The 27,637-nt window shown below is 41.4% G+C and overlaps 1 pseudogene; it reads left to right on the top strand.

The window, feature by feature from the left end:
• Positions 1–2,925: 2,925 nt before the first annotated feature.
• The window catches only part of LOC142947923 (NAD(+) hydrolase SARM1-like), a 133,462-nt pseudogene continuing 108,750 nt past the window's right edge, over positions 2,926–27,637 (top strand).

Consider the following 27,637-nt stretch of genomic DNA (forward strand, 5'->3'; position numbering starts at 1 on the left):
GCGAAAAGCCTAAAATGCGCTATCATGACTATATATAATCTATATATTCCCCATGAGATCAGGTTGTGTCTGAAACCAATCCGAACACCCAACACTTACTATATGTGGACAGCAGCTGCAAAGGAGATCACCGTCAATTTCTATATTAGTCACTTCATATAAAAAGCAGTTTCCCGCATCGTGGCAGTGAATTTGTTTAGCATCGCCAAGCGAGGGCCTCCCTGCCTTTCACTGAGCGAAAAGAAACTCCCACACGCTCTGTTTCCCTTGCAGTGCAAATGTTTGAGAGAAAGTACAACATTTTAACCCTGAAATGTTTGTTACTTTCACTGTTTTAACAGTGGACATGGTTATATAGACATTTGTACAGCTATGGCGAATCAAAACAAGAAGGAACAGCCTTTCTTTATGGTCAGATGTTGCTTTCCATCTGGTGCGACACAAATCGCAGCGACAACGAGACAGAGGACTGAATCCTCTCTGGCATGAAGAGAGGTGATAGGAATACAACATGTGACTTGGTGGATATTCTGTTAAGTGACCATAGCTCTTACGATGAACGAGGGAACAGACAGTCTCTGTTTGGGGTCTCTATGGTATTTCCATTTAAACAGCATCATTAAAAATGACAGAGAGAGAGAGAGAGAGAGAGAGAGAGAGAGAGAGAGAGAGAGAGAGAGAGAGAGAGAGGCAGGGCACATTCAGAAAAACTGACACATACACTTTCTTTAATGCTGTGCTTCAAATCCTTCCCTCCAGTGCAGAGTGTATGCATGACTGAAATGGAACTTGATTATTTGATTGGATATTATTGCAGTTGAGTTGCCTCCATCAGGATCACTGCGTGTGGACACAATATATGGATCGGCTTGTTTTGATAACGCAAACCCATTCAGAGGCTAATGAGTTGAGCTAAGTGAATGAGTCTCTCTAAAGATGCAACAACACACTTAACCATGGAAGCGCACAACGCACACATAATGTTCCTTTGTATTAGTTAATGTGAGTGAATATCCACATCATAAATAATGGGACTTCCAAAAGGAGGCCAAAGGCAGCCCACTGCTCGCACTGAGCAAGAATTGCTATTGACGCTTTAAATGCGCATAAGCAAACAGAAGTGCGTACAGAGCCGAAGATGAACAGAAGGGTGGCAGTAATCTAACATGCAGTTACACTATGCAAGGCGTTTGGAGCTCTGCACTCCTCCTTAGGCATAATTCTGCCTGCCTGCAGCATGGGATTATTTTTCATAAACAGTTGACAGCGGGAAAATACTGCAAATGAACCTGTTTTTTCAAATTTGCATTTTATTAGCACATATAGAATGTCTGTATACATATCGTTATTGGAAACGCATCTGTAGGAAACAGCTTAGATCCACAGGTCTCTTTTGTCAGCTGCTGATATTAGAAATGATTGCAACTCGGACTCATTCACAATGGTTATGTTTGACAGTGTGGTACACTGAGTGTTTATGTGAATACCTTTGTGTAGAGGGTAGAGGAATTACACATCAAGGATGGAAGAAAGCCCTCTGTCGCCCTCAATGTTTTCAAACATTTCTAAATAAAAATAAAAAATGCAATTTTTGCCAGGCACAAAATGATCGTGAGCGCTGTCCAGGGTGCTGATGTTGGAGCTGTCAAGGGTGCTGATGTTGGAGCTGTCCAGGGTGCTGATGTTGGAGCTGTCCAGGGTGCTGATGTTGGAGCTGTCCGGGGTGCTGATGTTGGAGCTGTCCGGGGTGCTGATGTTGGAGCTGTCCGGGGTGCTGATGTTGGAGCTGTCCGGGATGCTGATGTTGGAGCTGTCCGGGGTGCTTTCTGTCATCGGTGTCATTTTGCTGTGCCACCTTCTGCTGTGACTAGGCCTGTGGTTTGTCATTTACCAGCCCTGTTTACCTCTCTGTAGATACTGTGCGTGTACCAGGTCTGATTTGCAGAGCCTCAATTACATTTATTCTGTGTGTAGTTATTACAAAAAAACGGACTCAATTTATGTTTAGTTGTCACGCACTTGCAGTCATTGTGTTTGAATCGGAGTGACTGAATTTGAGAGAACAACTTCTCTTTATTAAAGTGAATCACAACACAAACATAGCAAATGGTAGAAGCTCAATTAGTGGTGCTATTCTGCAACAACAGATTTCGGTTTAGGGTCATTTTGGATGCCACAATGCGGCGACTAGTAGCAGCAAACAGAAAGGGAATACTCATCAAACCTCCAAACTTTGCGCCAGTGTTTGTGGATTTGGCTGTGGCTGCCCACGAACCCCTGATGTTTTTCCATCACAGATGCATTGTTGCCTTCACAAAGACGCTGCTCTGAAAGAGCACAGCAGATGTCATATGGTCGGTAATCTCCCGATAGCCCCCATTTTTTTTAGTCTTCCGCCATTTTGTCCGGTGATCCATTTGGGCGTGCACCTGCTGAGCGCTGTGAGAGGACTGACCTTCTGCCTCACCTCAAGGCCAAAGTTGTTAAAACAAATTGTTGTGGTGAATGTCACCCGCAACCCTGTAAGTATAAACGGTTACAGACAGATGGATACAGATGGATGGATGCATAATAATACACAGTTTTGTTAGGGATTCATTTAATAAATTGTTTGTTTGTTGATTGGGCAGTTTGTTGCCAATAGTGCTGACCGCACATCCATAGTGTTAATTACAGTACCTGAGTTTTGCCAGTGTATTAAAGATGTTCTACTACTTGCCTTTTTGTTTTTAATTAAATACTATTAAAATCTCATTTTAATTACAAGACCTGAAGGAGATTTGCTCTTGCCCCACTCTTCCCTGTAGAGATCTTAAATGTATGAGTACCTTTGACTGCATTATTTAATGTGTTGAGGTCACTGCGGCTTTCCGTTCAAGGAATCCGAAATAAAAAATGTATCACGAGTGAAAAGGAGTGACTACTATGTTTACTCCAGAGAAAAACCTGCAGACCTTCTGCCAGACACAGGTCATGAACCTTATTACCAGCACATCGACAGTGAGCGCACGGGCCATGTTTCACACGTAGAGTTGCCTATCTGTCTTCAGCCATGATCTTGTGGTAAACGTTGTGATTTCCATGAAAATATTGCAATATTTATTTGTGTGATTCAAACAGGAATAGAAATGGGAACAGTAGCCGGCTCAAGGAGAGAAGATATATAGAATGGAATATGGCAGCTTGGCCTGATTCATTTCTGTGTTCTATTTTTACATTGTTTGAATTTATCCTTCCTGTTAAAGTACAGTATAAAGAGGTGCAGAAGGCCAACGTCGAAAATGTCTTCCAAAATGTTTTATTATGTATGATATTAGTTTTAAATAAATGTTTCACTTTGACCTTGTAAGAACGCTGTGCCTCTTTTTTTTCGTATCAGAAAACAGTATGATCCATTCAATGAACACATTGTACAAGCACGATGACAAAACATGTTCTAATACTCATGTCACAGGAAACGAGAGAGTATTAGAAACAGACATTGCAGCCGTTTGGTTTCATGGTCTTAACAACTTCAATTTAAAGGCAACTCAAGCTATGTTGTCGGAAATTGGCGTGATGTGTCGTATTAACCTCACATGGGGTTCATGGCCTCAATTCTGCAACAGGACTTGAAAATATAAGAAAATCTCCTTTGAAAAATCACTTGCTTCTAATACCCTGCAGCCAGCCACTGTTGACTCTGTGGAGTCCAGTTGGTGTTGGAGGCGCTCCATATCTGTACACATCGACCTCCCCAGGAGGATTGCGCCTATCGCCTCAGCTGCATGTCACTCCAAGTCAATTAAAACTGGACTGGAAGGCCGGTCCAAAGAGACCGGAGACGGGACTGACAGCTGGAGTAAGAGACGGGGAGAGGAATGTGGGAAGGAAGAGGTGGATGAGAAAAAGAGCGTGGAGACGAGTCGCAGGATGAGAAGGAGACTGTGGAGAGAGGAGGAAAGGAGCCAGAGAGGTCTATGTGAAAGGAGACAGCGGGTGTGAATTCATGGAGAGTTTAGAGACTCTGTTCGTAGTTTGAACACACACTGATGTCTCAGTCTGCGCCATCAGAAGGGTCTTTCTCTGCTGGGGTGAAAACCAGCCAGCTGCTGGGAGGGAGGTGGGGTGGACAGGATGGAGGGAGAGGATGAGGGGAAAGGATCTGAGATGGACACTGGAGGCGGAGCTGGCACTCATCCTTTCCTGGCCCTCTCTTTGCCCCCGATCTCTCCCCTCTCTCCCTTTAAGCCCCCTCTCTCTCCCTCCCGCCGTTCCCTCTCTGTTCCTCAGTAATAAGCGATGCCCTGATCCAAAACACAGCACTTTGTGTTTGTGGGACTCAGCCGGACGGATAACTGTGGGAGGGAGGAAGACGTTCCGGAGTCGCCAAATCCCTCTGCTGAGCAGTCTCACCAGCTGTCATTTTCTCTCTCTCTCTGCACATGCATAACTCAAAATGCGATGGTTATTGATACAATATTCTGGCAGTACTTAGCACTTGCCTGCAACCCATTTCTTTCTGCAGATGAGTTGTTCAGTGTTTAGTATTGAGTTTGTTAAACCGGCGAACTTTGTCTCTGGGGTATTAACTGTGTTGTACCACTTTATAATTAACCACATTTTATAAAAGCTTTTGCAAGTAATGGCTGTATTATGGTTTAATAAGTCATTTATAAATGTGTTATAGATCAGCAACAAGCCATTAATAAGGACAACACTGGGGTTGGATAATTAGATAGTGGTTAAGACATTAAAGGGATATTTTCAGTTTCAAAATGTATAATAAGCCATCATGTCTGCAGGTAAGTGTTCATTAGTAGCTAATAAAGGGATATTTACAACAAAAATAATGTATTCATGTTTTAAGGTGAATAGGGTAAATATTTAAACTGATATGTCACTATGCAACTTCTCCAGTTGAATACTCACATTGCACAAGTTTTCTGAAATTTTAAATATGCAAATGAAGCATTATTTGATGCTAACCTTTGGTGAATTCAGAAGACATCTATAGACGCAAATAGGAAAAATGAAAAATAAACAAATTGTGTATTAGTTGTTTATAGATCAGTGATGAGCTATGTATTTATTAATCAATAATCCAATTCAGTTGATGAAGTGAGTAAGTCATTAAAGACAAACACATTTGTCCTTAGTCATCTGGTCTGTAGTTATTACTGAAGTGTCTATAAGGTGTTAATAAAGGGTATTTTCACCACAATAATCATGTATTAATAGGAGAAAATAAATAAATAGGACCCTTCTGGGTTGGATTTACATTAGCCATTTTGCATTTTTCATATCCTTCCATTGCGAATATGATTAATGGCTTATAATAAATAAAGTAAATAATTTATTATAAAGCCATACACTTTCTTTTCAAACTATGCTGTATTGGAAAGTGTAACCTGTATGCATACCTCGCATGTGTAAATACTTGACTGCACATGCTTTTCTTGCTCTCTCCATTTGCATGTACCACGAAAAACATGGATTGATGTCAAGCTTTGTAAAGAACATTGTTGTGCTGCAGAGATTGCTAGCCACCTACTGAGCTGAAAATGTCAAGAATGAACAACCTGGGAGTTATGCATAAATCCTGGGCAGCAGTAGCAGCAGCGGTAGCATTTCGGTGTCAGCTTTGCCAAAATGCAGATCTCCTCAAGGACTGACCTTGTTGTCACTGTGCTGGACAATAATGGATGCCACAGTGTACTGGCTGAACCTTACAAGCCATTGTTTGTCTGTGTTTTTGTGACTTTTTCCACAAAAAATGCAAACTATGTATGTAGGTGCATGTTTTCAGCTGTGAAGGATTGTGGGAGTGCGTATATACCCCCAAAAGACACAGAAATACCTAGAAGGCAGTATTCTGTCTCTGAGTATTGTATGTGTAGATGTGTGAGCATGTGTGTTTTTTGGTTGCGTGTGTGTGTGAGGAATGACAGAATAGCGGTCCCTCGGGGGAGACAGACACCAGTAGCCATCACTGCAGAGGAATCCTGGGGGATGGCGAGCTTTCGCTGGCACAGTCCACGGCAGCATCCCTCTCCCTGACAATCTGGCTGGAGACACACACACACACACACACACACACACACACACACACACACACACACACACACACACACACACATTCCTATAAACCTGTCTCACTCTGTGCCACCTTCTCTCCGTCTGTCTCTCTCACCCAAGCAAAATCTTGCAACAGACTTTCCGCATCACACTCACTCATTTCCAATTACCGGGCAGGTAGCTGCCGTTCCAAGACAATAGCTCACCAAACTTGATTACCTGTTCCCATGGAGCCGGTTGGGACAACAGATGAAGTCTGAGGTATTGAACGTAGCGAGAGCGTCGGCTCATGTTGCTTAGAATGGAGAGAATTTTCAATAACATGCAATTTGAATCATTTCTGTTTCAAGTTATTTTGTGAGAATATCTGGTTTGTGTCAGAGAACCAAAATATAAAAACATGAACTCAGAGTTAATGTGAGGATCATTTAACTGGTTTTAAAAGTCTCAACTTATTCCTTCTACCCCTATATAACTTGCATAAGTAAACGAGAAGCGAAGAGATTGACTGTTCCTATATTGTTATTGTAAATGACCCCACTGGGTCGGATTTGGTAGAAAAAATTTGACGAAATCAGGCCGGTTCACCAGAAACACCTTCAGCTCAGACTTCAGCGGGCAGTGAACAGACCGGACTCATCCAGACCCGGCTTCTCTGCCCCCTTCGAACCTGCAGTCCTACCTCCGGTGGGAATTGGTAAGCTCTGCACCCGGCAGCAGTGGCTCCACTTCCAGCGGTCTACTCCGCCAGTCCCTGCTGGGAGCCAACACCAATACCATGCTACTGAAGGCCCGGGTCCTATTTCTGGGCCCGCTAGAGGGAAAGAAGGCATGGGAGAACCAGAACCAGGACTACGTGGGGCAGACTGTCAGACCCTGCTGAAGTAAAAAGAGGTTTTCTAAAGGGAATCTGTAGCCAGGAAACACTACCACTTTTGGCCACAGGGACTGCCAAAATCAACACAAAATGAATTAATAAATTTTTCTTTCTGGTTCAAATGAACAAAAAGACACATTTGCAGAGAAAATTCAGCATTGGTTGGAGCTTTTTTCATACCTTTATTCAAAAGCGTGGTCATTAAATTTGAGAGCATGACTCATGTTCAGATTTTGTAATGATTCCCTCAAAACCCTGTCCTCGTACTCAAATAGCCCCTGCTTGCACTTGCTCTGTTTCTGCTCAGACTACATGCTTGTATGCTAAGAAGTAAAGAGAACACACCTGCAAGGAGGCAGGGATCAACTCATCACTCAACACTACACCTGCCATTTTATTGATTGGTGAATTTTTTACAGGGTTATTGCACAAAAAAATCCAAGAGCAGAGGAGAAATCTGAGAGCAGATGTTTCACAAGCACACAGAAGCAGCCTGAGTGTAAGGAGAAGGGCTGGAGCTGGAGCGCAGGAAATCTGTGCAAGCAACAATATATCTTGAGTGCAAGCATACAGTTTGAGCAGAAATAGAGCAAATGCAAGCGCCAGCAGGGGCTCAAATTTAAAGAATAAAGATAGCTCCATATGGTTTGGGTCTTGGCTGCATGCACAGGCTATATAGTGTGTAATTCTTCACACGTCAGCATGCTGTTTGTGACCTTCTGAAATTAGCTTAAATATCACGTGTGATTGCTTGTATTTCCTTGTGGGAAAGCATCTTTATTTTCCAGTTGATTGCCTTTGCTTATGTTTTTAAGAAACTGCGCAACGTGTTCGATTTCTGGCAAGTTCACCTTCATTGGAAGAGTATTGCCACCTTGATCCTGCAGTGCCACCAGGTAATCCCAATTTAGAGCATCTCAGCGGAACCTCTTGGAAAGGACTCTACTTGAAGTTTAAATGCCTTTTCAAAGTTGCAAACATATTCATGCAAGGATTAAATGTAACCCGGTGTCAGTAGTCCTGTTGCTGAGGGAAAGTGTTTCTATAGCAACCTCCAGCGCTATGATGGATTGCAAAACCCCTATGTGCCAACGCATACAGACACACAAACACTTACACTTTTCCACACACACACTTCAGACTCAGCAGGAAGACCAGACTGAATTTGATGACCTGGAGCACTCTTGTTCATCTATCTATGAAGCAAAGAAACAGCTTTTAGCTGGAGACAAGAACAACAACAGCAGAGTCTCTCGCTATAGGAAGATGTCGGGTACATCCAGAACGATAGTCAGTGGGTGGGGAGAGAGATAGACAGAAGGTGTGCGTTCTCTTTCTCACGATTTAACAACGGTATGATATGAGCACACAGCTGAGATTAGGACGGAAGCAAAAAAACACCATCTGCATCCGAGAAACACGTGTTTCCGTTCTGCTGCGTGATATTAATCCTCTCACTGATAAGGACACCAAGGAGCCCAAGTTATGACCAATAAACACAGATTGTAGATTATTATGATAAAAATGTGCTTTTGTGGTCAGATGCCGACACACTGGCTACTGATCCGCTCATTAATATTGATGCCAGCGTTTCCACACAGGTTCTCTGGGAGCAGGAGCTCAAGGATATTCAGCTTTTACCGTCCCTATCAAGTCAATTGCACTTTGCATGTCAAAGCATGCACACACACACACACACACACACACACACACACACACACACACATACACAAGCCAAAAAAAAAATCCCCAAAGCAAACAGCCTTATCTCTTAAATGTTGCACAAATCCCATAATTACAATGCTCATCACAGTTTCTCTGTGTTCCTCCCTGTTAATCATATGAATTATAATTGCTTCATTAATATTTTGAGGGGAGAAGGAGCCCATTCTTACCTGAGATGATGTCTGCCTCTATTTCAAGGCCAATTGACCTGAACAACCACCCCCCTCTCTCCTACTTCCCGTTCCCTCTCATTGCACCTGCAGTTTGAGCTGTCTGACTACAAGAGCAATAAAGTACCAGCTACTTTATCTACAAGAAAAATCATGAATTAATATTGACACATACCTATAAACAGAGCGTCTTAATATGTATGCATGTCTACATGGGTTCATATATATATATACATATATTACATGTATATATATATGTTTATGTAATATACTGTCTGCCTTTATATATCTACTGTAAGTATGGGTCCACATAACACATACATACAACATATAAGGAAATGTATGTATTTATTTATAGATACATTTATGCAGTGCAACACAATATATTGTATTTATGTTTTTAATGTCGCATATTTAATCCTTTAGATGTTTAGTCTTAAATTCCTGCTGGGTCTCATCAATATGCAAGACTTTCTTTGCCCCCACCACTGTTGAATTAGCTGTCGACCAACATATCCACACTTCACGCTCTGCTTTCCGTCAGTCAAGAGCAAAAGCAATAAAACCATCCCCGGCTGGATATTTGTTCTGTTTCTTTGTATGAGAACAGTTTGCGCCTCTCGTTAGTTCAGCAGACACGTTTTCAAACCTTGGATGGATTCACTTGATACTAAACTGAACAGCAGGAGCTGACAACACATCGTTCTGTGTGAAGGGCATGGGAGGTAGAGATGACTCACACCCTCCTGATTATCTTAAGTAACATTTTCGAGATGAAGGAAATGAACGTGCATTAATGGAGCGCTGCAGAGCGCTTCCTCCTATATGTATGAGGGAGGGGGTGGGTGGAGGTGCTTTGAGCATTCGACACACCTGCTCACAATCAGTCAGCCACGCAGCTCTTAAACAATGTGGCACCTGAGTTCTTTCATCCCTGCCATCAATCCTCTCCTCCTGCTGCCTCCTTTCTTCCCCATAAAGACCATTCTCAGTGGTCTTTAGGAGGACTGCTGGAAACTGCACTTTTCTAAAGAACACCTCAGTCTTTTGTCTCCGTCGCCATCACAAACCGCACTAAACTATTTTGTCTTTGCTCTGCAAAGAAATGGATATCACTCTCGCTCGTCTGAGTTTCGGGAGAGACGCGAGCATGCTCCGATTATCTTTCGACATTTGCTTTGATAGCTTCTGCCGTGGTCCTGACTATGCCATGCAATGCAATGACAGACCAGCATCGAGTGCCAGAAGGCACGCAACCTGACAGCTCCTCTCACTAGCTTTGCGCCTCAGCTTGTGTGAAGCAGCAGTGAGCCCAACGTGGGAGGTTAAAAGCAAGCATTTTTGTAACCATTTGGCACCCAGAAGCAAACCGTTGTCAAGCACCTATACATATTGATGCAAACTCATATATTGTGTTGCAAAAATGGTAAAATATATGTTAAATAATGGTTAATTGCTTTCAATAAACCATCACAAACCTTTATATCCCTGTATTACCACTCCTTTTTTACACAGTTTAGACAAAGAATAATTGTAAAACCATCCAGTCACATGGAAGTTAATTCATTGGTGACCATATATGTTTATTGAACATGATTTAACATGATTTATTTTTTTAATTACTTTGTGAGGTATTAGAAATAACCCTGACAACCCAGACTGTTGAGTCTGAGTGCTTGACTGAAAAAAAACATCAGGTTGTTTACTTGCAGTGTGACAAGCGCCCTGTAATAATCACACATAACACTGCTCTGCCTGGGACTAAAATCACAGAATTATGCCGGTGAAAATTACATTATTCGACATCGAGTAACACTAATCTCAGAGGACAAGGCTTCAGGCAGCCATGATGCTTTCCATATGGCTGTGGAGTGTGATGCTAATACAGGCAGGAGTCAAACTCCAGGATTTGTAGGTCCCGCTGTCAAATGCTCCAGGTTTCTACACATGCACTTTTCAACAATGCCCTCCTTCACATTCATGCAATGATAAATGTATAGCTGTCAAAGGTTTTGACTGCAAAGTCCCTGAGTGAGTCAGGGTTCCACTGTAGTTTGTACACTGCCCTACACTGGACAGCAGTCATTTAAGCTGGTACTGGTTTTGATCCTTTATGACACACTGCAGAGGTTAGAGAGTAATCTTTCATCAGTAATTAGTTAGAAAGTCCAGATGTTACTCAGAGTGCATGACGGCCTCTAAAAGGCTTTATTGAACGATCATAACGATGGCTTTGCATGTTGTTGCCCATTTACCACAAATCATATATTATTTATTACATTTTGCAAAACATGCTGTAGTGTTTTTATGTTTATATTTCAAGCCACTGCTTTGCATTCTTATCCATAATGCAATTCAACCTATCGACAGACCTTTAAAACATGCTTGAGTTGTGCCATTGTGTGTGCATATTTATTTCCGAGAGTAAAGGACTCAACACACCGGGGGTATGACAAATACACAGCACCAACATTCTCAAGTACTTCGCAAATAAAACTATCCATAGCAGCAACAGTTGAAACACGTTTTCAACTAGAAAGGTTCAGTCAGAAGAATGCAGATCTCCACCAGGTGTGTCTGCAATTACCACCGTTGTATTTTGTGATTGAATGAACACAACCCACAATTGGCTAACCCGACGTAAAGATACCTATGTTTAAACTCCACCTCGTGTCTGTGTCTGCGTTTGAGTCTCCAATCTGCCCCTCGGGCGTGACAGCTTTAAAACACTAATAAACTTAAAAAACGAGCAGCCGTGTTCTTTCCTAACAAAAAAACATGTATTCAGGGAGTGCGGGTAGTGACAGTGTGGGCTCCACGGTTGCTTTGGAATCGGGGTGGTGGGACTTCGTGTGCAGATCGTTTCTGCACAAGCTTATATGGTATTGATAAGAATCTCACTTGTTGTTCTGTTCAACAACAGCAACTGTCTCTGCTGAGTGTTCATCAGTTTGTCTTGTTTCTCACTCTGACTTTTCTTCTCAGTACACTTATCAGTGACAGCCTTCGTCTAAACTTGTCTCATTTGTTCTTTAGTGGCTCAGTCTTTGTCTCATTGCTTCTTTCTATCAGCTCTTTGGCCAAGTCTCTGATGGTCTGTCTCTCAGAATATTTCACATTGTTATTTCATCAGCAGTACTAGTGGCTCTATCACTGACTGCAGAGTGTGAAAAAAAGAAACTGGATATTTCTTTATACTGAGCAAAACTAAGGCATTATGCTGGTCCGTGGTTAACAGTTGCTTCCATCTAAACAATTGGGTGTTTGGTGATTTGCAGCATTATTCGTTTGTTTCAAGAGATAGAAAACCAGTCTAACTAGTTTAGCAAATTGGTCCTTGATTCAGGTACTGCTCTAGTCCAGATCACCATCACTGTTTTAAATCATGACAGATGAGCTCGTGAGGGGGACCTTGTTGAACCTGGCTGCACACATAGACACACCACACATACCTACACAAACACACACACACTCACTCTTCCAACCCCTCTGCATCTGGCACAGTTAGTTGTTCACAGTGGAGAAGCTAGAGGGAGCTGTGGGTGTTTAATATCCACACCCGGACCTCCTCTCTCTCTCTTTGATGACACATAAACATACCCTCAAACATAGACACGCGCACACACACACACACAGATGTACAAACACACCCGGCCACACAGGGACTCAAACATGGACAGGTGAGTTATAAATATCTCATGAGCGGCTCACAGGTTGGAATCATCCCAGGTTCCTCTGACATGTAAAATGCAGTGTCTGTAGTCAGCTGTTGGTACAAAGAACATAACTAAAAGGAAGCTTTTAAGTGCACCCTTCAGTTGCATCAAACCATGAAACAAGACATTATACCCACAGCCCAAAGCAGGGAGTGGGTTGCTCACTCAGGAGTGATGCATTAAGGTTGTACGCATGCAGCGGCCTTACCCGAGGTGGTGAAGAAAAACCCTCAAAGCTCTCGTTTCAGAAGGTGACTGACAGTTCGGCTGAGTTTAGAAGTAACACACCGGTATTCTGATTTCACGCTCATGGACTTTAAGTCTATAGACAAATCATCAAGGCAGAGCAAATAGACATTGCATTATCCAATGTTCGCAGACGCATATGTATCTCTTATTTGGGATTTTACAGGAGTCTTCAAGCAGCATGACAGATGCTGGAAAAGTCTGTTTGGTCAGGTTTTTTTGTTTTTTTTGTTATCTCTTGCGGCAGGTTGCAGCATGATACAGAAACATCTGAAATTAAAATCCATTCAGTAGGATTTCCATAGGTACAGCAGCTATTCAGCGTGCGAAAATGGATGATTCTGCCTTTTTTCCATTCCCAGTCATCACCGCTACAAAGACAAAATGGCGTGAACCTCCTTGGGAGGTAATCGATCTCCAAGGATGTGCAACAGAGGTTCTTTATATACAGATACAAATAAACAATGAACCAAACGGCCACAGGCTTTGGCCATTGTCCTATTGGTACACGCCTACTCACCAACTGTCATTGCTGATTGAAACCACAGAATGTTCCTGTAATCTCCTTCCCCAGAATGTGAAAAAAAGAACAAGAGACTGATTTGAGATCAACCCTACACAAGATTACACTTTTTTTTTTTACCAAACAAGTTGTTCTCTGTCAGTATTGCATGTACCTGCAAACAATCACCTTACCTCAACTATTACCTTGTCCTAAATCATATCATTTCGGTGTAAACCGTCACACATTCTCTACAGTTTCTGCTGTGTGTTTTTTTTGTATCCTTTCACCGCCGTGTCTCTTGTAAACAAAGCTTATGTAACCACCAAAGTTGGATTGAATGAGAACCTAATTTCATTCTTTTATTAGAGGACAATGGAACATTCAGCCTGTTTGATCACCGCATTCAAAACATTAAAACTCTTTGAGAGAAAGGCATTGATAGCCATTATGCCATGCGAATTACAGGGTAACAAACAGCTTCTAAAGGACACAGACGATATTGACAAGACCAATTTTTCCACAAGTAAACACAGAAAGTAATAACGAATAACTGAGTGGTGTTATCATTTGCATTTTTGATAGCTAAATGGAACAGTCTTCACTTTTTCTTGATTTTAATTACAGCCTTTATTTTGTCAGAGTGGATGGTTCTATCTTCAATTATTATTTTATCTATTTTTAAATCTGGGCCACAAATTCAGCAAAATCAAGTAAATATTTGTATAAACTATTTCTGTTTTTATTTTGGTAAATACTTTGTCAGTATGTGTACTGCCCCACTATGTGAGACAAGTGTTTTTCATTTGTGTGGGCAGGTATGGATTTAGCAATGGAAAGGAATCATCAGGTCAGGCCTTTGGCAGGTTGATAATAGTGCAGTCAGAGGCGAGCCTTCAGCTTATTGATCAGTCACACGCAGAAAGACGTCCAAATATTTCAGCAAATGGAATTTCATACCAATGTGTGACGGTTGATACTGTGCGATGACATGATTTCGGATGTTACAGAACTTTTATTCAAAGAGAGATCCTGTTTGGTTTGTGTGTTATCTCTGGTCGCAGGTTGCTGAATGAGGCGGTGCAATATGACATACCCTGCAATTTAAAGGACTGTGACTGTAAATCCATTGAATTAGGTTTCCACAGGTACAGCACATATCCCGGGCGTTGAAATCTCTACCACATTTGTGCTCTTACCGTGCCCAACCATGACCACTGCAAAGACTGGAAGCAGTTTTAACCTGTTTGTGAGAAAACCCAAGGCTTCAGCGCTCTCACAGAGGGGGAAATGCCGCTAAGGGCCAGACATCGTTCATCACCCTGAGATCTTAAAATCTCCCCGCTCTTTGAAAATGAACAAATGGACAACAAGATAAGTTTGTGTGCTGCACCATGTACCGAAAGAGCAGAATACTTATTGTTGTTTGGGCTGTGAGAGGCGAAAGGCAGCCTGTTTTTTGAAGCACCATCGGACGGCGGACCATAGTTAGAGCAGGGAGAGCTATTTATTTTATCTGTCCACACAGCTCACAGCCATTCATCATACAGAGAGAGGGCTGAGCAACTATCAATGCACTTTCAATAACACAGAGGACTGGATTGCCCCAACAACCACACAGGTGGCACACTCCCACGTGAGCTACATGCAGCCACAGACGCACTTTTCCTCTCCAAAGGCCGATCACCTTGACGCTGACCTCTCCCCCTCCCCCTCCCCCTCCTTTCTCTAGCTCTCTTTCCCTCAGACCTCAGGGTTCGTGGGGTCAGAACGATTGAACAAGCTGAAAGGAACATGTTGTGCCGCTATTTAACAGTGATGCCAAGTCATGGACCAAGGTAATAGAAAAACTTGAGGGCTGCTAACAGCCAAAAATATAACTCAGAAATTCATTTCTTTCAGCTCAAGGTGCTCACTGCAGCGCCGACGTGCCTTGTTTGCCATGACACAAAATCGTATGTGTTTTCTCTCCAGCGTAACCTGGGCCTGTCCCTTCCTTCCCAGGCTCATTTCAGAGCCTTTGAGGCAACACGAGAGAGGAAATTGTTGTGGAGTAAATAAGTCACGTCGCATCAGCGGTGCAGTAATGTGTTTCTAATGACCGTCTAAAATGAGAAATCCTCTTGTATTAAGCTGAGGTAATTAATAATAGAAAAAGCGAACTGACAATGAGCAGCAAAACAATATGGGGTGTGCTCGACTAACGAGGCTGCAATATGGATTTATGCTGATGTATTCCGATGACAGAGACACTGAAGTACAGTCAGAGGGCTCCAAGTTGCATATCATGTGTTCTTTGACACCAAAACATGTCATTAAAATGTATGTTTTTTTTACTGTAAACTTTCTTTTGTTTACTTTTCCTGACAACTGAAACTTAAACAAGTAATCGGGATGTGTGTGAAACATTAATACTGGCAATCAATGGAAGTGAATGCAAATAAAAGTGGGTGCGTCATATTGTGTCAGTGGAGCAATACAGTATTATAAAAGATCATCTCCTGCTTATTGAACTGCACGTTTTGGTACAATTGTTTCTTTGATATCGTCAATGTTCTCATTGACAATGTCACTCAACAAGGGGCGGGGGGAATACAGCAACATCCGAGAGGACTGCTAAAAGCTTTCATCTTGATCCGAGGGTAAAATGAACCACAAATGAGGTCCAGCTGACTTTGATCTGGTCTGAAATCTTTGTACAAATAATATTTATTTTGTTTGCACTGAATGTTTTTTTTTTTTTTTAGATCAATAATTAGTTTTACAATGATGTTGGCTTTGATGTCTCCTTTGCATGGCTTGGCTTTTTAGACCTACTGTATCTTATGAACTCGGTTTGCTTTCATTCTCCGCCTCTAGCTGCGCCTTCATGGCCTCTGGATCAATGCCAACAATAATCCTTTCAAAACTGTTTGGCCACAACTTAGTCCGAACCATTATTTCCCCACACTAAGCCCATGATGTACAAAATAGTTTGAATACAGCCATGTGAGATGTCATCAGGATATGAAACAAACAATATGTGGAACAGCTGTCTGCTCAATAGGGAACTTTCTTACACGTCTTCCAACCTCAGTTATTACTAAAATCATCTGTCCTGATAAAATAATCAAGACGCAAAAGGGAAAACTATTTTTGAACTGAAAACTTCCCAAGTGATTGAATATATATATAAAAGCTGAGGTCACTTTTCTTAATTCAGAATCGTACTGAAGGTAAACATACAAAGACTGATAGCAGACTTCGTATGTTGTGTCGTATCATATCAATGACCCGCTGTGAACATGACAGTGTCACGGTGACAATACAATCTGTGTGCTATGATGCAGCTGATAACTCGACCAACATCATGACCATACATGTCATACAGCACACCTGCCTGAGGCCTTCCATGTCAGCTGGTACAGCTGCATGTGCCTGACAGCTGACATCGGCGGGTTGAGTCACTGACAGCTTATGCCATCGCTGATGTCACTACACAGAACACAAACTAAAACCTTGTCATTGACAGCAATCTAGAAGCTGCTCCTCTTCAGCACCAGCCTATACAATCGTACAGCTACGAACACACGCACGCACGCGCGCACGCACCCACACACAGTAGATTCCAATTAAAGCTATGGCCTTCAATTGATTGCCGCAGGAGCAACTGATTGCCGCAGGAGCAACTGATTGCCGCTGGAGAAACTGTGGGTTGAAGGCCCTGATGAAGGACACTTTGGTGAGAGACATTCCGTCCATCCGCGTTGCACAAGGAAACAGTAACCTTGAGGTTTCCGGTTTCACCAACTCTTCTGTTAACATTTAGAGAGTTGTCAAACATTTTTTTGAAGTTCCCATTGAGGAATTGCTACCTTTATTAGGAAATTCAACGTTTTATGTTGTGATAAAGTCTTGTCTATTACCTTTCTCTTGTATACAGTTTCAATATGCCTATATATCTACAGCCTCTTTAGTAAGTCCATTACTGTACTTCTTTGAATAACATTTGAAAATCCCTAAATTGGGAGATGTTGCTCTTAAAGCAACAGCACTAAGAGTCTACAGCCATGCTAGCGGCTCTGTGAGGCTCGACCTAGGGTGCTTTCTCACATCACCACTTTGGTCCGGTTAAAAAACTCAGGTCCATTTGTCACCCCTAATCGAATCCTGGTGCAGACTAAACAACTGAACCGAGACTGGTTGAAAAGGTGGGTCTCTGGTGCGAATCGTTCATGATGTGAGCAAACGAACCAACTACTAATAAATCCATCTGCTGATCGTGAAATCGGTTCAGGAAGGGATCTATTGATCTATATAAGGCCATGTATATAACCTATCTATGCAAATCACCACGTATGCACGTCAGGGTATGAATAACTGGAAAAATGCTATTCAAAATCGTGTGCTTGTGTCCGACTCTGTGTACTTTGTCAGTTGTTTAAGTCCATTAAAAAGTGTGTGACACAGTAAAGTGAGATCCCACGATTCATAGTATAATAATAATAAAAATTCTTATGATCATTAATTTCTTCGTGAGCTACGCAACATTGATTTTAAATGGAATTGCCCCAAGTAGATGATGTAGGATGACAATCGCCAAAAACGGTCCAATAAAAGAGTTACCTGTCAGTCAACGGGAACTAAAATGCAACAATGTATCATTACTTTGCTTGGTCCGGACCAAATGAACTCAACTACAGGTGTGAAAGCACCTTTAGACACTTTGAACTAAATGCAAATGTCCGCATGCTTGCGATCATTAGTGATGATCGAGTTTTGCAGATATTCAAAAGCAAAGTATGGGAAAGATTCTAATTTAGACCTGATGATGGATGCAACATCAATGCATCACAAAACCTGGTGTTCACGAGTAATGTTTCATATTGTTAAAAACATTTATAGTATTTAACTTTATTGTAACTGTGCCAGAAAGATCTTGATGTTGTAATAAACTGTAACAGGGGGAATGGCACATTTTTTAAGTGTCTTACTGAGGCTTTTTCCCTTCATACCCTGCAATCACAATTTTCCTTATTTGGTCTATAAAGTGCTTACTGAATACCAGAATTCGTGACTTCAGGCACTTCTTATCACTGACAAGTGAGAAAGGCTTCCATCTGGCGCTCAGATTACACTTCATGTGAGCCTTCAAATGGCTAATTTCACATCACAAAAGAAATCCACTTTGATCAAGCCAGAAATCAGACTCCAAGATGGAGTGGACGTCTGCATCAATGTCAAAAAACAAATTTGGAGACTTGTAAGATAAGTCGGTGAGCAGAGCAGTGCGAATGCAAACACTGTGTCAGACTGATTAGAATCAGGCCATTAAAGTCAGACTCAGGCCTCTTTAAACTGAGAAAATTGTTTTTGTCCTCTTTAGCAGTTCTACCTCCTAAAACAACATTGAAGATCTAAAGTCGGTGTGTAACAGAGATGGGTTTCCCATTTACTGACAGTAGATGATGCACATGCAGCACAGGTGTAGATAACTCTTTGTCACAATGTCTATATTTGGACGCATATTAAGGAACAAAGCAACATGCTTGAAACCAATGACATTACTGTTTAGACGTTGATGCAGACATCAGGACACACTCTAGTTCACTGCAACATATAGAGAGGCAAACTCTTTTAAAGGGCATTTTAAACATGAACAGCTCTCTTCCGAATAACAAAACTATCGTGATACAACTTAAATTTGTGATGTCATCAAGTATAGAGTGTGTAACTGTTCCTTGGACAATAATTTGTGTGAGATGTTATCGATGACACTAAGAGCACTCAGGGGTATGTTTTTAGCAGATGGGTACATTTTCTGTTTCAGAACGGAGAACACAACAGTAGCACAAACAAAATCTGTCTTACATTCATTGTCTATGGAGCAGCTCCAGACTTTACACTTGATTACATCACACGCTTGAGACTCACTCAAAGACCAGAGAGGTCTTTGGCTTAGAGAGAGACTAGCTCATCACCAATAGCGATTGAACTTCCCCAGGCCATGGGGAAAAACACATCGGAATTTTGAATTTAGGTGGCGTTCCCCTTTAAAGCCAGGCCGTAGCCTCTTCCCCTGAAGAGACACTGCTGCAAACACCTGCTGCTCGTGTAGCATTGTGTGCTCTTTCAGCTAGCTCACCTGTCAACAGTTTAAAATGCTGCTTTAGGATGGATTTGTGGAAGAACATTCACCGGTGGTGCTCGGCGCTTCTCTCCACAAAGGTAAGTGCTCATTTCCTTCTGTTTGCTGCTCACTGTCAAATGGTTGGTTGTGTGTGCAGGCTTTTGGTCAGGCCTTGCTTGTGTGTTTGACTAAAAGGCTGCCAACACTGCTTTGGTGTTTCTTGTAATTTGATACGTTTATGCTTTTCAAATAATCTTAACATATTTCACACATTTGTTTATAAACCGTAGAGATATTTCACACAAGCAGCTTGCTGTACTATTGTTGCATTTCCACTTTTAAACTGATGTCCACATACTGATGGTCAACTTGTCATGTGCTTGACAATATGGCTTCCAATGCTTGTCTGCTGTGCTGTTGTTTTTTCTGTCTAGCTTTCAATGCTGACGTAGAACATTCACGTGTGAGTGTTACATATTTCCCTCGTGGTTGTTGTGGTTATTCTACAGCGGTGAGGGTTGTCTATTGCTTTCTAGTACAGAATCATATTGTTTTTTGGCTTCAAGGATGTAAACATGACTGTAATATTGCTCGCAGCTCATTCACGTAATCATTTCCCTGTAATATCGGCTTCATGTAATCTCAATAGGGTTTTTGTTACACACAAGATAGGTTGTCATGTTTTTGAATTTTGCCCACATACTTCATATTAATCAAATCATTAGAAATATAAAACTCAAAACAATGTGATGGTTTGCTTTGCTGCTCCTTCCTTGTCACTTTTAAGGTTGAATCTATACACTGATGGTCATCTTTGCTTCATTCAGTGTTTGTGTGCTTGAAAATACAGCATCCAACCTTGCTTTAGTGTTTGATGATCGCTTTATGTTTCTCTGCTTGCTACTGCTGTTCTCTATAATAATTATAATTATATCTATGTGCATTGATATTTGTTTGGCTTGTTGTTTGACTGCTTTCATGCTGCTGATTTATGTTGTTGTGAAATCTGAATACTCATGTTTTAGTATTATGGGCTACAACATCTTTGCCTGGTTGTTGCCATGACTGCATTCTTGTACACATGCCATTCAAATCATTTCCCTGTGATGTTTGCTTCATGGGGAACTCAACACGGCCTTTGTCACACACAAGGTAGGTGGTCACGTTCACCATTTAATGGCTGTTTTGTGCTTCTTGTTTTGGCTCAGTTTATTCTTCTTGGTTGTTTCATGTTTTTTCTCTCTCGTATCAGTTGCTTTCATGCTGTCGTTGTATGGTGACATATGAATACTCATAAGTGAGTGTTTCATATTTCCCTCGTGGTTGTTGTGGTTATGTTATGGGGTTGTGAGGGTTGTCTAATGGCTCAGCTTAAAGCAAATTGCTTTCTTTATTTTATTATGTTTTCATTTCATTCTTAGTCACCTTGGCTTTGTTCATTCAGTGTTTTGTGCTTCACACTATGGCTGTTGGGCCGTCTATACTGCTCTTCTGCTGTGCACTGTGTTCAATTGTATGTAATTACCTGCATCTTTTCAGCTGTTTGTGATGCTTTCATGCTGCTGGTGACGGTGAAATATTGACTTCATGGGAACCTCGACGGCATGGATATAATCACAACTGCAGTGATTTTTATCGCACACAAGAGCCATTCAGCCAACCATTATAAACATAAATAACTCATTATGTTAACTCTGGCATTATGAGACAGCTTGCTTTACTTCTTCCTTTGCATCTCACCCTATACTGTATATACCAGCTCTGCACTATTGTACTGCATGACACTTCAGGTTGCTAATGTTGTACAAGAATTTATTTCTGGTCCTTAAGTCATTCGGATGAACCCACGGCTGGAAGTCTCATGATAACGAGCATGTGACCATTTGTGTCTTGGGGCGCTGCAGGGGTGACATTGAGCAGATTCTGTGGAGCTCCAAGGCAATATGGACTTACAACCTCAGTGAAGTGCCCGAGCAAGGGGAAAGCAGAAGAAATCCTCTTTCTTCTTTCCCCTAACACGGGACTGAGCTGGCAGTAGTACAAGGCTAGGATAAATGGAAGTACATCAGAGTGGAGGGATGAGATTATCCTGGTTGGGATTTGGATTGGGACTTTGAGGAAATGCTGAAGGTGGGAGTACAGACGAAGTTCTCACCTAAGCTACGGCAGGCTGGTATAGAGCAGTCGACTGAAAGATGAGAGAAAAGCCAGAGATATAGAAAGTTCCCATCATTTTCTCTGTGCTGAGAAATGGACAAAAGCTGTAAGTGTGTGGATGTTAGAAAGTGTAAGATATTGGGCCAGCCGTATGCAGTTACTTCCAAAATGGTACAGAAAAGTGCTACATATACATGGTATGAATACTCATGTGGTAATAAAAGCAATTATTTGTGCACAATTAGACATTTTGTTGGTTCAATTAATTAGAATTCCTATGTTGATGCATGTAATAAGAAGCCCAAACAAACAGTTTAGTGTGTGTGTGTGTGTGTGTGCATCTTGGAATATTTCAAGGACCAATTACGCCGTCCTCTTAACTTTCTGGGGTTTGCGTAAGCAGAGTTCTCCAGGGCTCATTGGTACAGCAGGAGCATGTAAATCTCGTGCCTCTAACCGCGTGACATTGCTGCCGGTGCACTGGAGATTAGCAAATGGCAAGCATTACATTATTAAGAAAAGTCGTAGCTACTGCGGCACTGTGCTGAGTGCTAACACAGAGTCCTGCTACATTAGCAGCCTCTCAAAAAGTACATCATTAAATTTTCACAACTCGTCCCAGCTTTTGTCTTTGCCGTGACACATCCATTCAAGTTATTGTCATTTGAAGTAACAAAATACATGGTGGAGCAGGATTTAGTTTTCACTTTTTGTTTTCTGTGAGCCAGTTGTTTTAAACCACATAGATAGATCTGCTCAAGCAGCAAATTTGCGAATATCACCGCATGTGGGGTGGGTATTTTCAAGTCTATGCGATGACTTGATTTATGTATTATCCTCTTGATCCTCCTGATACGCTGCAAATCATGGTTCAGCAAGATTTCTCACATCGACTGTTTTTGGGACAGGGCCCACATTTCAACACCTGAAATCTATTGCATTGTACAGAGATATAGCTCTGTCTGCGGGCAGATGAACAGTAATACAAACAGTATATACATTACATACAACAAGCATTATAAAATACTGTTCACTATGTACAAAGTCACAGGATGCGTATGGTACTTACAGAACAAGTTGTGGTTGTTGAGTAAATAACTGTTTATAAAATTCAAAAATAATGATTCAGTCCACTTTAGGAACAATCACGTCATTTTGAACTTTGCATAGCAGTACATGATTTTACAATTCATCTGTTGAATGTTTTCAATGCTCTAGTTGCATGAATCGCAAACCTCGACAGACTCCTTAACGGCTACGGGTGAACAGTCCAGGCTGTGGTTTGCTTGAATAAACTGAGGTTAGCTGCTGTCGTGTAATCTGCAGAACTCCACTAACGCTTATTCATTTCATTCAGAATCTTAATTTGTAGGGATGAATTTTCTAAAGGGGCACAATTGTTACAAATTTCTGTATCCAGACAATTAGTGGTGCTTTGATCTCTAACGTGGACCAATCACAGCTTGTCCCTCTCACCACCGATCAGATTGCTAGATAGAGATTTTCAGCCGGAGACAAAAAGGCAGTGGAAGTTGAGTAGAGGTGGCCTCCTAATTAGCAGGGGGGAATGGTTATTTCATGGCTATCTTTAAACATTTATATGCTCGGAGTCCTGCTGTCAGTGTGGGAACAAGGAAGCTACATTATGTAACAGCCTCAAAATGGACCACGGTTTCTTTTTCCTTTTTCACTCTCAGGAGTCCATGGCAGCAATCAAATAAACATGTCTGCTTCTACTGTAACTTCCAGGAAAACCCTAATGAGACTTAGAGGAAGATCTCGCAAGTGCATCAGGTGCCCCTATAGTGATTAAATGTCAGCTTCCCTTTGGCCGTGACTAACTCTCTATGAACCGAAAGTGGGTAGTAAAAAAAAGTAAATGACTGCATTTGAATTATATTTGAATAAAGCAAAAAAAGAGTCTGCATGCATTATTTATTCATGACAACATTATAATTAAATGCATTAACACAAAATAGTCCTCTCTAATTATTCAACTTCTGTGTTTTCGTGAAGGAATGTCATGTAGTTTGTTGAAAACGGGGAGGTTGCATGCATAACTGAGCAGCAATATTTCCATAATGGGACCTAAACTGTATTCAAAGGGGTAGAAGGTTATAAAAAAACATTACAGAAGAGACAGTGACTTATGGGGCGACTCCAAACACACAACATCTGCAGCATATCTGAATTGTTTTTTGCCACCAAAAATCTCAAACTAAAATAATAGTCATTTCAGGCCAAATGCGACTGTCTGCTTTTGTAACATGATAATTGCATTGTTCAGTACAGCCTTCAGTGTTCAGTGTCCACATCAGATTTATACTTGAGGAGATATTCATGTAGACAGACTGTTAGTGGTTGTCTTTTTCACTTTTACTCATCCTGGGAATCATGCAGTGCTAAAATATATTTTTAGTGATAACTCAATTGCCATTATCACACCCACATTAAAGAGTAACTGCACACTTAAAGATACATTTTTTACCTATAAACTAAGTGTTATGGCTTGTGTGAAAACAGGATTTTCTTTCCCAAATTTCTAAAGAACAAAATCTGCATTCCATGGTTTAAAATGGCTCAAAACGCCATCTTCAGTTTTAAATCAGCCCTAATCTTGCAAGTCCAATCCTGAAAAGGTCTGCTGTTTATAATAAATCATGTTAACCCCTTCTAATTAGACCCCTCTTCGCCTCTCTCCACAGCGCCTATCTTAGCTGCAGCCTTACAGAACAACGCAACGTAGGTTAAATAACTTTGTGGACTGTTTAAGGCCACCTTCCTGATATGTTGGCTAAACTAGCTAGCATTAGCTAACTTCATGGCGTTTCTCAACTCGTTTCCCAGTTTCATCTCTCAGCATCCTTGTCGACTTTTTTTGCATTTCTGAAAATCATGCAGTGGGTGGACTCAGACCTGGGGGCGCAGCTACACATAAAAGATATTCCATATCTGACCCTGCAAGACGGATAGTTCTCTTACCAGGATGGCAGCAGTCGTCTCATACCCTCACGGAAGATTTTGGGTCAAATGAATGGACAATGGCATCTATCTACCGAGATCAGAACAGGACATTCAATCAATGGAGTAATTAAAGGTAATTTAAGGCCTCAGCTGGAATTGATTCTATGTATTATGCAGCTGTGAATTCATCAAATGCAAGTGGTGTGGAGGAAGAAGCCTCATGGGACGTGTTCGGGGTAAGAAATAGGAAAGTTCTCTCCACAGCATGCAGGCCATTAAACTTGGAGAGGATCTGGCTAACATCTCAAATCGCTTCCTTGGGGCTGCAGCAAGACTCGACTCTCATCAGAAAGGATTCTCCCAACAAACCCGTGTAATGGGAAAATATGTCATAGTCTAATGTGAAGGTTTAAGGAATGTAAGTCCTAAAAGAGCAGACACCAAACTGTAGTTTCAGTAGATGACTTTAATTAGTTTAGTATCCAGGTGTCTTGTTATCTGTTATCTTGTGCACTGTTTGTTTACTCTTCGTAAGACAGAGACACAGAGAGGCCTTGATTAACAGAGATCCTCTGTTTTAAATACTTTTGAAGTCATTTGTGACGCGTTATCTGAAGTTGTAAAGGCGTAAACCTTTGCATGCAGATGGGATGGGTGAGGGTAAAGAATGTCTGTTCTGTCTCTGCAAATGGTCATTTTTATGTTGTCACAGTGACTTCAAAAGAAGCATCTGTTGTGAGTTTAAACTGATTAGTGTAAGGCAAACTGTGAACAAAAGGGATTTGTAAACAGGAGATAAAGCATCTTCCTGACTGTCTTAAATGATATACTAAGGCTCGAAGGATGACCTGCCTTTTGTTGTGTTCTTTGTGTATTCTTGTTAGCTAAGCAGATAACAGGAAGCTGTCTGAGCATAAATGTCCATGCATTCTGACTGTTAAGTAGAGCATTCTCCCAGATGACGGCGATGTGTCTGTGAGACTGTTCTCTTTGCTTGCAAGCAAATAAATTGACTTTATAAACCTTGATCGTTCATCAAAACTCTGTTTTACTTTATATTGATAGAAAACCTCAACTTTCTTCTCCCGACTAGTCATAAGAAATATTCCACAACACCCGTTTTACTGTAAATGTATTCCAACCAGCTGTTGTTTTGGGCGTGTTCAAAGGTTCAAGACTTGAACCTTTCGACCTATAGAAATGTGTGCAGCTATGTTTTCCTTCTCCAAATGCTCGTGTGTCTTTAACTCATTATTTGAATTACTTAAACTACCAGCATGGCAGATATGTCTCTCATAATTGGGACAAAATAATTCAATGCATCATAGAGAACTTTCCATTGCAACCAAGGCTAACTCTAACTTCTCTAAAACGCTCTGTCGGTGTAAATACTGTGGTAGTGCTGCGTTTTGTCCTATCAATATTGCAACAAAGCCATCCACCGAGCCATCGCCACCACCGCTGCACTCCAACGAAGTTTGAAAGTTCTGACTGTCCGTGAGCGAGCTCTATCTCCAGGTAAGATCACAGATTGCATTGATCTCTCATTCACACAGAGGAACTAATGATAAAAACAGCCATGCCTCCTATTTTGTTTCCATCTATAATGCAGCAGCGTCGGCGAGAGTGTTTGCCTGACTCTTGCAGGCTTTCAACTTAGATTGCAGAAGCTTTCACAAAATCTGTACCCTCCAGCATCTGTCTCATTGTTAGTCTGCCTCTATTTTAAGTGTTTTATGACACCTAGCAGTTGGCAGAGATGGAAGGGAGGTAGAAATATCCTGCTGCTGAATTAATGCAAGAGATGGAGGAGCACCGCCGGCTATTGTCCACACAAACAGAATTTACACGGGTGTCAACAACAAAGAAAAAAATGTCACTATTCATACCTGCAAACTAGTCGCTTTTCGGCGAAAATCCATCCGCTTTGAATTCGAAATATGTCATCCGTGTGAATGGTGTAGATCCAAAGAGTTTTTTTTAAACTGAGGGGGGGGGGGTGCTGAGTGATAGAGAAGCCCGAGGCAAATGCCTCTTCCAGCAAATGGAGTGACATTACAAATGCAATAACAAACCACCGAGGTAGGGCATGGTCCCGCTGCAGACGGTAGAGAAAGACCCGTTCAGAGCGATGATTCAAGCACTGGATTCAAGATCGGTCTTTCCGGGGCGAAAATACTTAAAACAAGCTGCTATCCCAACATTCCTACAACAGAGATGCCAGCTGGAAGCGGAGCTACATACAGTCACTCTACATACAGCTACATACAGTCACTAACTTTTCTACAACACCTGTGGTCACAGTCAAGTTAATTCTGATTTAAAAAAAAAAAGAAAATTGCATAGGTACTGAGGGAACATAGGCCTGACTCCCTTTCTCTGTACCGCTTTACTTAATACTTTGAGATCCTAATATCTTGAGTGCAAGCATTGGCACACACGTAGAATTACATGCCACACAGAATTATAGCCTAAGTGCATGAATACTGCCACAGGCACGATTGTAACTTTACACGTGATGTATTTATGGTAGCGGGTGGAATCCCAGGAGTAGTAGTAGTAGCAGCGCAGGTTGACACCATAGATGCTGTCATGTATCGCGTCTCTCATGAGATGTTTCCATTAGCCTGAGAGAACGGATAACAGCAGTTTTGTGGGTGTTTGGATAAAAGTGTCTGCAATTTTCAGTGGAGTGTAGTAAGGATAAAATGGTTTGAAAAAATCAAAAAAATCACAGCAAACTAAAATGCCATTATTAAACTCCCTGAATAAATATGAATTTTAGCAAGGACTAAGGTTTAGTATCAACATTTGGGGGAATACATTTGATGTGATGGGGGTCTGGGTGTGCTCCCCCAGGACAATTTCTTTCATTTTTGTGAAAGAATTTCCACCATAAATTGGTGGAAATGTCTTTATCTATGTCAAGGAAAACATTAAATTCAGGTGACAGTTGAAAAATATTTGATTTGATGTTATCCCTGCTGAGTCAACACACATGTCGAAATCATTTTCGCTTTCGTCCTCTTTTGTGTCTTTTGTTTGGAGAATGAACCTCTTTCAGTGTGCAAGTGGCGCCTATTCAGCTCAATAATCCATTGATTCATTTGAATT

The sequence above is a fragment of the Anarhichas minor genome, unplaced genomic scaffold (assembly GCF_050575085.1).
Source record: "Anarhichas minor isolate MPS153535 unplaced genomic scaffold, ASM5057508v1 ptg000011l, whole genome shotgun sequence".
Lineage (NCBI taxonomy): Eukaryota > Metazoa > Chordata > Actinopteri > Perciformes > Anarhichadidae > Anarhichas > Anarhichas minor.